Source organism: Hippopotamus amphibius, chromosome 11 (assembly GCF_030028045.1).
Source record: "Hippopotamus amphibius kiboko isolate mHipAmp2 chromosome 11, mHipAmp2.hap2, whole genome shotgun sequence".
Lineage (NCBI taxonomy): Eukaryota > Metazoa > Chordata > Mammalia > Artiodactyla > Hippopotamidae > Hippopotamus > Hippopotamus amphibius.
In genome coordinates, this window is record NC_080196.1 from 49,332,628 (window position 1) to 49,342,397 (window position 9,770).

At 38.5% G+C, this 9,770-nt stretch overlaps 1 pseudogene; it reads right to left on the reverse strand.

The window, feature by feature from the left end:
* LOC130830899 (stabilizer of axonemal microtubules 2-like) overlaps nucleotides 1-9,320 on the reverse strand; it is a 39,173-nt pseudogene extending 29,853 nt beyond the window's left edge.
* Nucleotides 9,321-9,770: the final 450 nt, after the last annotated feature.

The window sequence follows — 9,770 nt, forward strand, 5'->3', positions numbered from 1 at the left end:
TCTGCAACAAGAGAAGCCACCACACACTGCAGTGAAAGAGTAGCCCCCGCTTGCTGCAACTAGAGAAAGCCCGTGTGCAGCAACAAAGACCCAACGCAGCCAAAAAAACAAAGAAAAAAAATGGTGAGACAGGATTAGAAAGTGTTTTGCTACGTGAAAATACTTGAATTTTTTTTTAACTGTCACAAATGAAAGCAGTTTTGGCTTTATTGTAAGCGGTTGACAGTCATGGTGGGATACAAAGGTTACCCATGAATTCTTAATGCCTATCAATATAATTTTATGTAGGAATGCCAACTTAGCTTTCTGTAATATTTATGACTTTCATAATAAGAAAAAGCAGTAGACCAATTTCTATGTTGAAAACTATTACTACAAACGTCAGTCTGTGCTCTTTATTTTCTACTAAGCACTTTCTTAGTGCTTACACGTTCATTTTTAACTGAGCCAATATGCCCTTGTTGAATTGCACCGTCTGTCAGAGAAGAATGAGGGATGACGTCTGATGGCGTAGCCCTTGTATATTTTGCTTTTATTGTGACAACATTGTTGTCTCTGTCTTAAGGATCTGTTCTTTTCACCTCTCAACTTGTGGGCTCCTGGAGGTTATACTGTTCTGTGTTTATTACAGTATCCAATTGGTTTACAGTAGAGCCTCAATAAAATACTGGCAATTGCTAAAAACTCTTTGAAAAGCAAATTTAAAAATTGGTGTTTGTATCAGATACTTTATACAGCTCTGTAAATTAGTTGTGTTTTCCCCCAGATAACTTTTAAATTTTTAAAAATTCCCATTTATTAGCAATGGAAAAGAAAACCCCTTTGGTGGCATAAACCCTTTGGGATCGCATCCTGTCGTTTTAAGGATAGATTTAGTGTGTCCCTCGTTTTTTAATTATGGAAAATACTGGGACATTAAAATTTGCATTTTCCGTATGTAGTTTAAAAAGTTCTTATGTAAAGAAAGCTTGGTGATAGGTATGCCCATCGTTCCCCCCCACCCCCCGTCTTTCCCCACAAAACAGGATAAGTGAACTTCCGTGTCCTCTGTGTTATTGCTGTAACTGGGGTGCTGAGTGATGAGATACTTAGTGCTGTGTGACAGACGACCCCCAGACTTAGCAGCCTGCAGCAGCAGGTATTTCTCTCACAGTTTCTGGGTCAGGATTCCAGGCACAGTCTACACTGGGCCTTCTGTTCAGGGTCTCCCATAAGGCAGTGTCCCAGGTGCTGGCCGCGGCTACTGTCATCTCGGGCCGGGGGTGGAAGTTCGCTGCCCGCACACTCACATACTGCCAGCTATTGGGCTGGCTATTGGTCAGGGCCACCCTCAGTTCTTGCCCTGTGGAGCTCTGGGGGGCAGCTCACCATATCTTGCTTCCCGCGGGTTGATCAAGAGAGGATTAAAAGAGGGGAAAGAGAGTGTTTTTGTCACCTAATCTCAGAAGTGACGTTCTGCCATGTTCGTGGTATTCTGTTCATTCGAAGCAAGTCACTAGGTCTGTGTCTTCTGCTTCCTAGTTTCTGTCTGCGTGTCCACTTGCCACTTTTTAAGGGAGTGGTGTTCAGATACAGTAGGTATCAGATGTTGATGTTTGTAGCAGATACGGAGTTAGCATGTCACTCACAGTTATTTTTATTATTATTGTTTTTAATATGTTGAAATGCTAGTAGTTTTAACTACTTTGTAAGCACAGGCTTTTAAAAGCAAGCTTTCCAACAGGGAACAGGTGTCTGAACAAGCCTTTTACCTTGTCTCCAGACTCCTGCCAATTGAGTACCACGATAAAAAGACAATTGTTTAAATGGCTTGTTTTATTTAGAGACAGTGGCCTGTAAGATCATTGCTTCATTTAAAATCTTTTCTTTCCATTTGTATTTTCTGCTAGATATTAAGGCTAAGACACACCACAGCTGTAACAAAGAAAAATGTTGCAGCCTTAAGATGTGAAACTTACACAGTGGATTTTATTAAAAAGCAGATTGAAGAATTCAACATAGGAAAGAGACATTTAGCCAACATGATAGGAGAAGATCCAGAAACTTTTACCCAAGAGGATATTGATGTAAGTACAGTCACTCCTTGGAAAAGTAATGGCTATAGAGTTTTAAATACTAAAAGTACTTTTCTTCAGCCTGAGCTCTGTAAGTTCTCATCAGACTGTCAGAATAAGGAAGACTGCCACTGTACTACTTTGCAAGTTGGAACTGTGGTTTCAGAGGGAGATGCTACTCTATATTTGAAGCATCATAAAGAATAGTGTTTTAGATTTTAACCAGAAATGGATACTGTTCCTTGATTCCAGGTCACAGGAGCCACTATGAATGTTTATACACGATTTAGAAACATTTATCCTGGTGTGTAGTCTTAAACTTAGCTTTCTTACAAAGTGATAAAACAAATGGTAAGTTTATACGAAAAATCCCATAAGTAAACCCAAGCCCAGAGTTTTTATTCACCCTAACTGTATATTTGAGTTTTCAGACTGAGGGCATGTTCTGAGTGGTTTGAGAGTAGGATTAGAACTCTGATCCTGCTCTACCTAATACTCTTACTTTGTTCTTCTTTTTCAAGGTCATTTTGTCTATTCTCTGCCCCTTGAATTTCCATATGAATTTTAGAAGGCGCTTGTTAGTTTCTTCAGAGAGCCAGCTAGGATTTTGATAGGGATTGTGTTGAGTCTGTAGATCAGTTTTGGGAGTATTGCCATCTTAATATTAAGTCTTCTGATCTGTGATCATGGGATGTCTTTCTGTTTATTTAATTTCTTACAGTGATGTTTTCCAGTTTTCAGAGTTTATTTGGCATTTCTCTTTTAAGTTTCTTTCTGAGCATTAATTGCTTTCTAAAGTTATTCTAAAATATTGTAAATAGAATTGTTTTGTAGTTTTTTGGTGGATCTCAGGATTTTCTGTATACAAAATATCACTGTCAAATAGAAATAGTTTTACTTCTTTCTTTCCAATCTGAATGCCTTTTATTTCTTTTTCTAGCCTAATCACCCTGGCTGGGACCTCTAGCAATGCTGAATAGAAACGGTGAGAGTGGACGTTCTCACCTTGTTCCTAATCTTAGGAAAAAGCATTCGGTCTCTCACCGTCGAGAATGACGTTAGCTATGGGTTTTTATAGATATTCTCTATCAGGTGCTGGAGATTCCATTCCATACCTAGTTTGCTGAACGTTATTATCATAAAGGTGTATTGGATATTGTCAAATGCTTTTTTTTTTTTAGCTTTTATGGAGATGATCATATCTTTTGTTGGTTTGGTATATCACATTACTTGATTTTTTAAATTTTATTTATTAAATTAAAATAGTAATGACTATCTCCATGTTGTTCTTATGACTAGAGAGACAAACACAAACCCAGAAAAAGTTTATGACATAACAGATCACAAACTCAATCATAAAGGACAATCTTGTCCTGTAGATTTGTTCTGGGAATCACGGAAGGAAATGCAGATTTTTGTTTGTTTTTTTAACATTATTCAATGAAACATTACTTCTTAACAGCAGACCCTTTTAAACAAAGTGTTAGATGTCAGTTAAGACTCACAAGAGTCAGAGATTTTAACTGTATTTTAAAGGATATGGGTTATTTATTATTTTTTGCATTAATTGACTTGGATGTTAAACCAACCTTGTGTTCCTGGAATAAATCCCACTTTGTCTGGGTGGGTCATCTTTTTTATGTGTTTCTGAAATTGGTTTGTGAGCATTTTGCTGAGAATTTTTGCATCTAGTTGATACTTATCTGTATTTTTCTTTTCTTGTAATGTCTGTGTTTTTGATATCAGGGTAATACTGGTCTCATAGAATGAGTTGGAAAGTTCTCTTTTATTTTTGGAATAGGTTGTGAAGAATTGGTATTAATTTTTTTTTTCTAAGTGAATGGTCAGTTTGGTGGTGTGACTTTTGTTTATTAATTAATTAATTGGCTGCGTTGGATCTTTATTGCGGTGTGTGGGCTTCTCATTGTGGTGGCTTCTCTTGTTGCAGAGCACGGACTCTAGGCAACTAAGCACAACTCTGGTTGTGGCATATGGGCTCAGTAGTTGTAGCTTACGGGCTCTACAGTGCAAGCTCAGTAGTTGTGGCCCACAGGCTTAGCTGCTTCACGGCATTGGGATCTTCCCAGACCAGGGCTTGAAGCCATGCCCCGTGCATTGGCAGGCAGGTTCTTAACCACTGTGCCACCAGGGAAGCCCTATTAATTCTTCTTTAAATATTTGGTTGAATTCATTAGTGAAGGCATCTGGGCCAGGGATTTGTGTGTGTGTGTGTGTGTGTGTGTGTGTGTGTATTTCTCTTTTTGATTTTTTATAATTACTGTTTGCTGTTAAAAATGGTCCTCTCCTCTCTCCTTGTGACCTGTGTGTCCCTGAGTAACTGTTCTCAGCAAGAGGATCCCACTACCTAAATGACTTTACCACTAAGGCATCTCTTTATTACCTTTTTGTGTGTACATGGAGCATATTTAGCTCGCTGAGAGAAACAGAATCATTCAGTAGCTGTGTAATTCTATCTGAAGGGATGAACATTTTCACAACATAAGTATTACAAATGAATTATATTGTTTAGAGTGGTGAGTTCATCGCTTGGATGTTTAATCAGAATGCTAGTTTGAGATGTTAAAACTATTTTCATGAGGATTTAATTTTTACGGAGTAGACATGACCTATAATTTAATTCAATTACCTAGTTAAAAGTCTAGGCTTGCTGTATAATTTTCATGTAGGTAAATTAAGTGCTATTGTATTCAGATTAAACCATTCATTATTTTATTAATTTTAGAAACTGGTTTTTCCTTAATACTTAACCAGTTGCTAAAATATGATCACTGAAATCACCTATGAAATGCATTTAGGCAAAAATCTTGAAGATTTATTTGGGATTTTTCTTGTTTCTTGAGGTAGGATTGTATTGCTATAAACTTCTCTCTTAGAACTGCCTTTGTTGCATCCCATAGGTTTTGGATCGTTGTGTTTTCATTGTCATTTGTCTCCAGGTATTTTTTGATTTCCTCTTTGATTTCTTCAGTGACCTCTTGGTTATTTAGTAGTGTATTGTTTAGCCTCCATGTGTTTATGTTTTTTACAGTTTCTTTCCTGTAATTGATTTCTAATCTCATAGCATTGTGGTCAGAAAAGACACAATACGATTTTGATTTTCTTAAATTTATCAAGGCTTGATTTGTGACCCAAAATGTGATCTATCCTGGAGAATGTTCCATGTGCACTTGAGAAGAATGTGTAATCTGCTGTTTTTGGATGGAATGTCCTATAGATATCTATTAAGTCTAGCTGGTTTATTGTGTCATTTAAAGCTTGTGTTTCCTTATTAATTTTCTGTGTGGATGATCTGTCCATTGGTGTAAGTGGGGTGTTAAAGTCCCCCACTATTGTTGTGTTACTGTCAATTTCCTCTTTCATAGTTATTAGCATTTGCCTTATATATTGAGGTGCTCCTCTGTTGGGTGCATATATATTTATGATTGTTATCTCCTCTTTTTGGATTGATCCCTTGATCTTTACATAGTGTCCTTTATTGTCTCTTGCAACATTTGTTGTTTTAAAGTCTATTTTATCTGAGTATCACTACTCCAGCTTTCTTTTGATTTCCATTTGCATGGAATACCTTTTTCCATGAGAACACCATAATTCAAAAGACACATGCACTCCAGTGTTCATGGCATCACTATTTACAATAGACAGGACATGGAAGCCACCTAAATGTCCATCAACAGATGAATGGATAAAGAAGATGTGGTACATACATACAATGGAATACTACTCAGCTGTAAAAAGGAATGAAATTGGGACATCTGTAGAGTCATGGATGGATCTAGAGACTGTCATACAGAGTGAAGTGAGTCAGAGAAAAATAAATACCATATATTAACACATATATGCGGAATATAGAAAAATGGTACAAATCACCTGGTTTGCAAGGCAGAAATAGAGACCCAGATGTAGAGAACAAACATATGGACACCAAGTGGGGAAAGCGGGGTGGGGGGGGAATGAATTGGGAGATTGGGATTGCCATATATACATTACTAATAAGAAAAAAATATCACACTGTATGCTTTAAATGTGCAGTTTATTTTATGTCAATTGTTTCTCAATAAAAGTTGTTAAAGAAAAAAAAAAAGATACATGCACCCCTGTGTTCATAGCAGCACACTTCACAATAACCAAACCATGGAAACAACCGAAATGTCCATTGACAGATGAATGGATAAAGAAGATGTGGTATATATGTACAATGGAATACTACTCAGCCATAAAAAAGAACAAAATATAGCCATTTGCAGCAACATGAATGCAACTAGACATTATCATACTAAGTGAAGTAAGTCAGAAAGACAAGTAATATGATATCACTTATATGTAGAATCTAAAACATGGCACAAACGAGCCTATTTACAAAACAGAAACTGACTCATAGGCATGGAAGACAGACTTGTGGTTGCTAAGGGGGAGGTGGGTGGGGGAGGGCTGGGAGTTTGGGATTAGCAGATGTAAACTATTATATATAGGATGGATAAACAACAAGGTCCTACTGTATAGCACAGGGAATTATATTAAATATCCTGTGATAAACCATAATGGAAAAGAATATAAAAAAAGAGTCTACATGTGTATAACTGAGTCACTCTGCTGTACAGCAGAGAGTGGCACAACATTGTAACTCAACTACAGTTCAATAAAAAAATAAAATTAAAAATATAAAATAAAAAGGTCATCTTGGCTGTTTAAAGTTAGAAAACAGGTCAGAGATGCAAAAGCTACAGTAGATAAAAACATAATCATTAGGAAGCTGCTGCATTCCTCTAGGTTCCGGTCACAATGGAAAGCACATAAACACGAGATTCTAGGAGGGTAAAAAAAAAACTAATAAAACTTTTCATAGTTCCCTTTTTCCTTCTCATTTTTGTCATTCTAACTTAATTCTCATCTGTTTTTTCAAGTTGTGACTCAGTTTCTTGCTGCTTAGGTTGGTTCAACTTAAATCAACTAAATAGTTTAATTTAAAAAGTTGAAAAAAAACTTTATTAAAACTAGAAGAGTGGGGGAGAAAAATAGGTAAAGCAAATAGTTTCTTGATATTTACTTAAAGGTTATTCTTCTTTCCATTTTACCACAATATGCTTGAAATTCTTCCTTGGGCTTCATACTCTGAGGTGGAAGAACACTGCCATACATAGGATATTTTTCCAAATAGTCAGCTGTAGGACAAGACACGTCAGAATTTTTATAAATCCTTGTGGTTCCATGTGGGCAATGGTGTCGCCTATGCAAACATAAATAGTTTAAGTCATATGAGCAATCATATATACACACTGCAGAGAAGAATATGAAATAGATGGTTGTTTTGACATATAGTGAAAGAAACAGACATTTGAAAAGATATAGTTACATAGTAGGAGAAAAAAGATTCAAACAGCAAGATGAAAAAGTAGCAGACACAGGTCAACATTTCCCTGGAGAGGTCTCTTGACAATCTTGAACCTCCTAAAGAGAGGCAATGTATTGAAATAGTGATGAGTTTTGTTCTCCTTGTTTTTTTCCCCCCGCCTTGATTTCAAGCAGGTCATCAGGACCTTGACATTTCCTTCTTGCAGCGCTTTTGGAAGGGCAGAGGATAGATGCTGCCTGCAGTCAACACATTTTCCTGTCTTTTTAAAAAACAATTCATGAAGAGATGAAATCAGATGTCCTTTTGGAAATGAGGTCCTAAGAGGAAACAGATTATCTTGGACTGCAACAGAGGGAAGAGGGGCTGATTCCCGGAGAGAGGAAGGAGGTAAAAAATGAGGGGGAAGGAGTTCTTAGAAGAGCAGGGGTCTTTGCCCCACTGTATCAGTGTTAAAGGAGGTGGCCAGACCTCAAGAGTTGGCTAGGTGGAACCCTACAATAGTGGCTCCCAGCTTTGCCAAGATTCTTGTACTTGAAACATAAATTTGAAAGCAGGGGGGTACCACTCTTTGAAGGGGTTATGTGAACTTCAGCAAGAGACATTTAAGTGGGAAGCATTACCAATGTTTAAGCTCAGAGGAGACTCCTCTTGCATTGGCAACACCTCTGCTCCCTGGATCATTTTACTGCTTGAAGAAAAGGAAGTCTCCAACATAACGAAGACTGAAATTTCCTGACAGCTGGATGGCAAAGGAACTTCGGTTGGATAGAAATTAATTTAAAAATTAGAAAAAAAATATACAATTTTCATGCACATCAGGGTTTTCAGATATAAATCAAATTCTCAAATGTTGATTTATCTTTTAATCTACAATCTGATTATTAATCATGAAACTAAGGGGAAAATTGCTTTCCATCAACGTGCAAAATGTTTTTCCTTTGGAGGGGATTGCAATACGACAGGACTGATATATTCATAATATTTATTTAGCAAATAGTGATCTAATTTCTGGGTCAACAGAGAAGTGGAGGAAGGAGATGACTGTTTATGGGTGGTGGGAGGTTGTTAGGGAGGATTCACAGACCAATTCTGGGTTTGAGGAGACCACCTACTACCTTTTCAGTCCGTCAGCCCCCAGAGGAGCACAGCCTGGATGGGCCTGGGCACGGGAGTATGGTGAGGCTGGGATGGAAAGCTAGGGGATAGAAGACAGTGGGACATGGATCGAAAACTCACAGACTTGCACACCTTTCTGTTCTTCTTCCGTTTCCTTTTATTTATTTATTTTTTAAATTTTGTGGGCTTACACTCTCCCAGTCGGATCCGATCTCCCCACTTACCAGCCTGACATCCAGCCGTCGCTACACAGGCATATGTCATCCTCCTGGCCTGATAGCATTTCAGTTTGCGGCCCTGGGTAGGAGCCGACAAAGCAGAGCTGTTTAACTGTAGCTGGCGGGTGTGCAGCGGGCATTTGTGGGCCCGGATAAGTGGGGACTTCGCTGTGCTCGCATCTCTACACCTTTGCAGGGCGGCCACTCTAAGGGCTCCGTCCCCGGAAGCCCCAGCTCCTTCCCAAGGCCCAGCCGCTGCCACATTGGCTGTTTCTTACCCGCAGGTACAAATCTGACTTGGATGGAGCCACGGACGCTGTGAAACTAAGGAAAGTGGCTTGTAGATGGGGTGACTGGAAGGGTCCACACAGCAGGCTGGTATTCTGGGCCAAAGCCCACAAGAGGAAATTCACTAGTGATTCATGTTAAGTCTTGCGTAAGTAAAAATGGGAGAGAGCTGGCTCTGATGTCATTGTTTGGAAGAAGACATTATTTTGAAGAACCAATAGCTTACACTTATGGGGACATTTATTACATTTACTGCGATGCTATGGGATTCATTCTATAGATGGTATTTTATTTAAATCCTATTGGGGTAAAATTATCATCTGTTTTACAGATGAGTTTTAGAAAGGTTAAGAAACTTATCTAGAGTCACGCTGTTGCAGAAATCGGTCTGTCGAGAAACCAAGCACCCCACTCAGAGGGTTGGAGACTCAGGTTTATTGGAGAACTCAGGTTTATTGAGCTGGTGGCTCCAGATGAGCTAAGGCACCAAAGTTCTGGGCCGAGAGCTCAGGGTGAGCTTTACTTTTATAGGGGTCAGTGCACATGGTTACAGTTAGCATTGGTAGATTGGTTACTTGGTTGCTATGGGCTGCCGGCAGTTACAGAGCGCAGGAGTTTCCAAACAGAAACTTGCAAGAGCAGGTGCAGAACATTCCATATTTGTCAAAACATCTTTTATGGTTACATTTGATTGCTATGTCATCTTGTTTCTTTCTCCGGGCA